The sequence below is a fragment of the Triticum aestivum genome, chromosome 6A, assembly GCF_018294505.1.
Source record: "Triticum aestivum cultivar Chinese Spring chromosome 6A, IWGSC CS RefSeq v2.1, whole genome shotgun sequence".
Taxonomy (NCBI): domain Eukaryota; kingdom Viridiplantae; phylum Streptophyta; class Magnoliopsida; order Poales; family Poaceae; genus Triticum; species Triticum aestivum.
The window spans coordinates 403,520,451-403,527,387 of NC_057809.1; positions in this window are offsets into that span (position 1 = coordinate 403,520,451).

A 6,937-nucleotide genomic window follows, 5' to 3' on the forward strand; every position below is an offset into this window, starting at 1 on the left:
GCGTTGTGCTCGGGGTTGGGGGCGGCGTCCCGGGCGGCGTTGAGGTCGGGGGCGGGGCCGACATTGAATCTGGGGTCGGGGCGGCGTGCGGAGAGCGCGCGGCGGCCGAGGGGCGGCGGCGGTGAGGCCTCGGGCGGCGGCGGTGAGGAGACGGTGGCGAGGGAGAGGGACGATTTGGGGAAGAATTGGTGGCCGGGGGCGGGGTGGGGGGAAACCGCTGTTTAAGTGAAACGTAACGGTAGCGCGTTTTCGGAAACGCGCTATAGCTAAGTTAGCTATAGCGCGCTTACTGAAACCCGCTACTGCTATTCCTTTCTCCTTTTTTCCCTTCTTTCTTTTATTTTTCTTTACATTTTATTTTTTCCCTTTCTCCTTTTTCTATTTCTTTCATTTTCATTTACTTTTCTACTTGTTTTTCACTTTATTTTATTTCTGTTAGCAGCAGCGCTTTACACGTAAGCGCGCTACAGCTAAGGAGATTAGCAGTAGCGCTGGGCCATTATACGCGCTACTGCTAGGTTGGGCTAGCCATGTGCGCCCAGTTCAAAAGTAGCAGCAACGCTTTTCGCTAGTACGCGCTACTGCTAAAGTCATAGCAGTAGCACGGTTTATTTACGCGCGCTGCTACTAAGTAGCAGCAGCGCTTGATTTTGTACAGCGCTACTGGTAAAATTCTGTGTATAGGCTTTTCCCTAGTAGTGTATGAATGCCTCCGGCGGTGTACCGGGATGTGCAATGATCTAGTGTAGCAATGACATCATAAAAACGGACAAGCCATGAAAACATCATGCTAGCTATCTTACGATTATGCAAAGTAATATGACAATGAATGCTCAAATCATGTATACGATGATGATGGAAGTTCCATGGCAATATATCTTGGAATGGCTATGAAAATGCCATAATATGTAGGTATGGTGGCTGTTTTGCGGAAGGTATATGGTGGGTTTATGGTACCGGCGAAAGTTGCGCGGTACTAGAGAGGCTAGCAATGGTGGAAGGGTGAGAGTGCGTATAATCTATGGACTCAACATTAGTCATAAAAAACTCACAAACTTATTGCAAAAGTTTATTAGCCCTCGAAGCAAAGTACTACTACGCATGCCCCTAGGGGGATATATTGGTAGGAAAAGACCATCGCTCGTCCCCGACCGCCACTCATAAGGAATACAATCAATAAATACCTCATGCTCCGACTTCGTTACATAACGGTTCACCATATGTGCATGCTACGGGAATCACAAACCTCAACACAAGTATTTCTACCAATCCACAACTACCCACTAGCATGACTCTAATATCACCATCTTTATATCGCAAAACTATTGCAAGGAATCAAACATATCATATTCAGTGATCTACAAGTTTTATGTAGGATTTTATGACTAACCATGTGAATGACCAGTTACTGTCATCTCTCTAAGTAGATATAAGTGAAGCAAGAGAGTTTAATTATTTCTACAAAAGATATGCCCACGCTCTAACAAATATAAGTGAAGCAAAAGAGCATTCTACAAATGGCGGTTTTCTATGTAAAGAGAAACAAGCAATCCAAACTTCAAATGATATAAGTGAAGCACATGAAGCATTCTATAAAGCCATACTCAAAAGATATAAGTGAAGTGCAATGAGCATTCTATAAATCAACCAAGGACTATCTCATACCAGCATGGTGCATAAAATAAAAATGAAAACTAAATGCAAAAGACGCTCCAAGATTGCACATACCGATACTTGTTGAATCCGAAAACATACCGATACTTGTTGAAGAAAGAGGGGATGCCTTCCGGGGCATCTCCAAGATTAGACGCTTGAGTCTCCTTGAATATTTACTTAGGGTACCTCGGGCATCCACAATCTTGAGCTCTTTCCTCTCTTCCTTCTTCTAACATCGAGACCTTCTCGATCATCGAACACTTCATCCATACAAAATTTCAAGAGAAAACTCGGTAAGATCCGTTAATATAATAAAGCAAATCACTACTCTAAGTACTATTGCGAACCAATTCATATTTTTTCTGCATTGTGTCTACTATAATATAATTTTTTCATGGCTTAATCCACTGATATAAATTGATAGTTTCATCAAAACAAGCAAACTATGCATAAAAAAGAGAATCTGTCTAAAACAGAATAGTCTATAATAAATTGAACATTCACCATACTTCTGTTACTTGAACAATTTTTCCAAAATTAGAAAAAATAAACAATTTGTATAGAAAGACAGTGCAAAAAGAATCAGAACCATTTGACGTTCCAGCTAAAAATTTAAAATCACTTACTACAGCCAAAGTTTCTGTCCTGCACCGTACAAACCAACAAGCAAAGTAAACATCCTAAAGGCAAACCTTGGCACATTATTTTTATAATACAATGGAATTGTACAAGGTGATAATTATTTTTATTGAAAATTTTCTGTAATCAAGATTCACAAAGTTTCCGTGAGCATGAACAAAGTTCAAGGAGCTCCCTCACTTCAACAATGCTTGTCTTTCTCATTTTCACTTTCTTTTTGAAAAAGTTTTGGGTTCCCCTCTTTATTTTTATTGTTTTTAAACTATATGAAAGCACTCAACAGAAATAAATGACTCTCTAAAACTTCCGGGTTGTCTCCCTGGCAGCGCTTTCTTTAAAGCCATTAAGCTAGGCATATAGTGCTCAAGTAATGGATCCACCCGGATCCCAAGGTATATCGAAGCCATCTTTAATTAACAATGATTTCTAATTTAGTAGTGAGCATAAAGTAACATATATCATATAACAACGAAGTCTCACTCTCTTCCTATGCATAGGCAGGTCATAAAAGAACAATTCATGCACACATAGTAAAGGCCAATGCATAGCATAAGCAGTTGCTTGCAATTTTATCATATTGGAAACATAGAGAGGTGGAGATATAGTTCCTCTCTCATAATAATTGCAAGTAGGAGCAGCAAGCACATGCATATTATATTCATCAAAATCATCATGTGCAACGGTAAAAGGCAACCAATCAATATAATCCTTAATAAGGGCAAACTTCTCCGATATAGTGTAGTCGGGAGAATTCAAAAAGATAATAGGACTATCATGTGTGGGTGCAATAGCAACAATTTCATGTTTAACATAAGGAACCATAGCAAGTTCATCTCCATAATCATAATTCATATTGGCATCTTGGCCACAAGCATAGCAAGCATCATCAAAAAGGGATATTTCAAAAGAATCAACGGGATCATAACAATCATCATAGCAATCATCCTTCGGTAAGCACGAAGGGAAATTAAACAATGCATGAGTTGAAGAGTTGCTCTCATTAGAAGGTGGGCACGGGTAGCTAATCCGCTCTTCCTCCTTTTGTTCTTCGCTATCCTCCTCATCTTTTCATCCAATGAGCTCACAGTTTCATCAATTTCTTCTTGCCTAGACTGCTACAAAATATTAGTCTCTTCTTGGACAGCGGGGTAGTCCTCAATATATTGTTCAACATAGGCATTAGAAGCATAATTATCATAGCAATATTTAAGTATGTCAAAAATTTTAGATTTGTAAAGAGTAGCATCATTCGTTTCAATCAAAGAAGCAATTTCATAAGCACCCTTAAAAGCAACAAATTCTTCAATTCGTTGAACATCATAGTAACTATAAACACACTTAGCATACGAAGATAAGATTCCATTATCACTAAACTCATATTGATAGGGAAGGTGTTTCTTAGGGTTTTCAGAACAAGTAATATCATATATTTCGCATAAATTCCAAGCATAGCATTGCAAACGATGAATTTGACCCAGTAAAATTTTCCCTTTTTAGATATTCGGTGTCGCACATAACAAGCAAGCTCATCTAAAGATTTTCCCTCAACTAAGCTAGTTGGGGTTTCAGCACGAGCACATAGGGATCGAAGATGATCCAAGTAATAAGCTTCAGCAGTGTGATAGATTTTGAGTGGTTCTTCAACCATTGGTTTAGTAGGTATAACTAATTTTTTTGGTATTTTGCGTTTCCTACCCATAACTAAAGATAGAAAACAACTAAGAAAAGCAAATAAAAATTACTTAGTGATAAAGCAAACAAGCACGAGAATATTCACCCACACTATTGCTCCCCGGCAACGGCGCCAGAAAAAGGTTTTGATAACCCACAAGTATAGGGGATCGCAATAGTTTTCGATAAGTAAGAGTGTCGAACCTAACGAGGAGCTAAAGGCAGAACAAATATTCCCTCAAGTTCTATCGACCACCGATACAACTCTACGCACGCTTGACGTTCTCTTTACCTAGAACAAGTATGAAACTAGAAGTACTTTGTAGGTGTTGTTGGATAGGTTTGCAAGATAATAAAGATTACATAAGTAAAAAGTAGAGGCTGTTTAGATAAAGACACAACTAAGTTAGTTTTAGTAAAGAGCTTTTTGTTACGAAAAGGTTATTTTTCCCTAGGCAATCGATAACTAGACCGGTAATCATTATTGCAATTTTATATGAGGGAGAGGCATAAGCTAACATACTTTCTCTACCTGGATCATATGCACTTATGATTGGAACTCTAGCAAGCATCCACAACTACTAAAGATCATTAAGGTAAAACCCAACCATAGCATTAAAGCATCAAGTCCTCTTTATCCCATACGCAACAACCCCCTTACTCGGGTTTGTGTTTCAGTCACCCTACAGCGGGAATCCCTCACGCTTGCCCGACACGGAGAGCACCATAGGACAACACCAATAATAAAACATGCAACTCAAACCAATCACGATCATCAAATAACCCATAGGACAAAATTGATCTACTCAAACATCATAGGATAGCCATACATCATTGGGAAATAATATATAGCGTTGAGAACCATGTTTAAGTAGAGATTACAGCGGGTAAGAGATAGGTTACACCGCTGCATAGAGGGGGGGGAGAGTTGGTGATGATGGCGGTGGAGTTGTTGGTGAAGATTGCGGTGATGATGATTGCGACGGCAGCGTTCCGGCGCCACCGGAAGAGAAGGGGAGAGGGGGGCCCTTCGTCTTCTTCTTCCTTGACCTCCTCCCTAGATGGGAGAAGGGTTTCCCCTCTGGTCCTTGGCCTCCATGGCATGGGAGGGGCGAGAGCCCCTCCGAGATTGGATCTGTCTCTCTGTTTCTCTCTGTTTCTGCATTCTCAGATTCTTCCCTTTCACCGTTTCTTATATTCCCAGAGATCCGTAACTCCGATTGGGCTGAAATTTTAACACGACCACCTTACGGCGTGGCCACGACGGTCTGGAGCGCGCCCCCTGCCTTGTGGCCCCTCGGGCATTGTCTCGCGTGGATTCTTCTTCCCAAAAATCATATATATTACCAAAAAAATCTCCGTCAGTTTTTATCCCGTTCGGACTCCATTTGATATGGATATTCTGCGAAACAAAAAACATGCAACAAACAGGAACTGGCACTGGGCACTGGATCAATATGTTAGTCCCAAAAATAGTATAAAAAGTTGCGAAAAGTATATGAAAGTTGTAGAATATTGGCATGGAACAATCAAAAGTTATAGATACAACGGAGACGTATCAACAAGCAAGTTGGATGCACACCCACTTAATTTTCTTTACACTTTCATACACTTATAGCTCTAGTCCATCCGTTGCATGGCAATCCCTACTCCTTGCATTGACATCAATTGGTGGGCATCTCCATAGCCCATTGATTAGCCTCATCGATGTGAGAGTTAATCCCTTTTTATCTTCTTTACACAACCTCCACCATCATATTCTATTCCACCTATAGTGTTATATCCATGGCTCACGCTCATGCATTGCATGAAGGTTGAAAATTTGAAGAACTTTAAAAGTATGAACCAATTGCTTGGCTTGTCATTGGGGTTTGATACATCTCCAATGTATCTATAATTTTTTATTGTTCCATGTTGTTATATTATCATTCTTGCATGTCTTACAATCATTTTATAGCAACTTTATATCATTTTTATGGACTAATTTATTGGCATAGTGCCCAGTGCCAGTTGTTGTTGTCTGCTTGTTTATTACTTCGCAGAATATCCATATCAAACGGAGTCCAAACGCAGTGAAACTTTTTGAAGATTTTTTTGGACCAGACGACAACTTGGGGGCCAAGGAAGGACCAGAGGGGAGTCCCGTAGGGACCACAAGACACCAGGGCGCGCCCTGGTGGGTTGTTGGGACCACGAGGGTCTCCTGCACCGCCTCTTTGCCCTTTAAATTCACAAATATTCCAGAAACCCTAGGGGAGTCGAAGAAAAACAATTCCAGCCACCGCAAGTTCCAGAACCACGAGATCCAATCTAGAGCCCTCTTTCGGCACTCTGCCGGAGGGGAACATGATGGAGGGGTTCATCATCCTCATTGGTGCTCCTCCGATGATGCGTGAGTAGTTCACGATAGACCTACGAGTCCATAGGCAGTAGCTAGATGGCTTCTTCTTCTTTTTTGATTCTCAATACAATGGTCTCTTGGAGATCTATTTGATGTAATGACTTTTTGCGGTGTGTTTGTTGGGATCCGATGAAGTTCGAGTTTATGATCAGATTTTTATCCATGAATATTATTTGAGTCTTATTTGATCTCTGAAAGTGCAACTATCCCAGGTTGTTTTGGTAATTAATAAGAGCATATAGTTCGTTGGACTCCAACAGTTGCTTCAGTATCACCGAGTTTAACAAATCGGTAGCTCCGAAATGATTTCTGTGGAGAACTAAAACTAAGTTTTTGACTCATTTGTTTTGTAAAAACTCTGCACTCTGTGATGCTCATCTATTCTACTTCATCTATATCTATTCACAGGGTTTGTTGTCAGTTTGCTTGCCAGGATGTCTGATCAAAGTGATAGTCAGAACAAGTTAGAAGCGCAAGTGCAATTGAGCGAGGGCACTAGTCCCTCAAGCAGCTATGATGAGGGCAGCAGGAGCACTCCTAGTAATTTGCCCAAGGCAGCCACCAGATCTA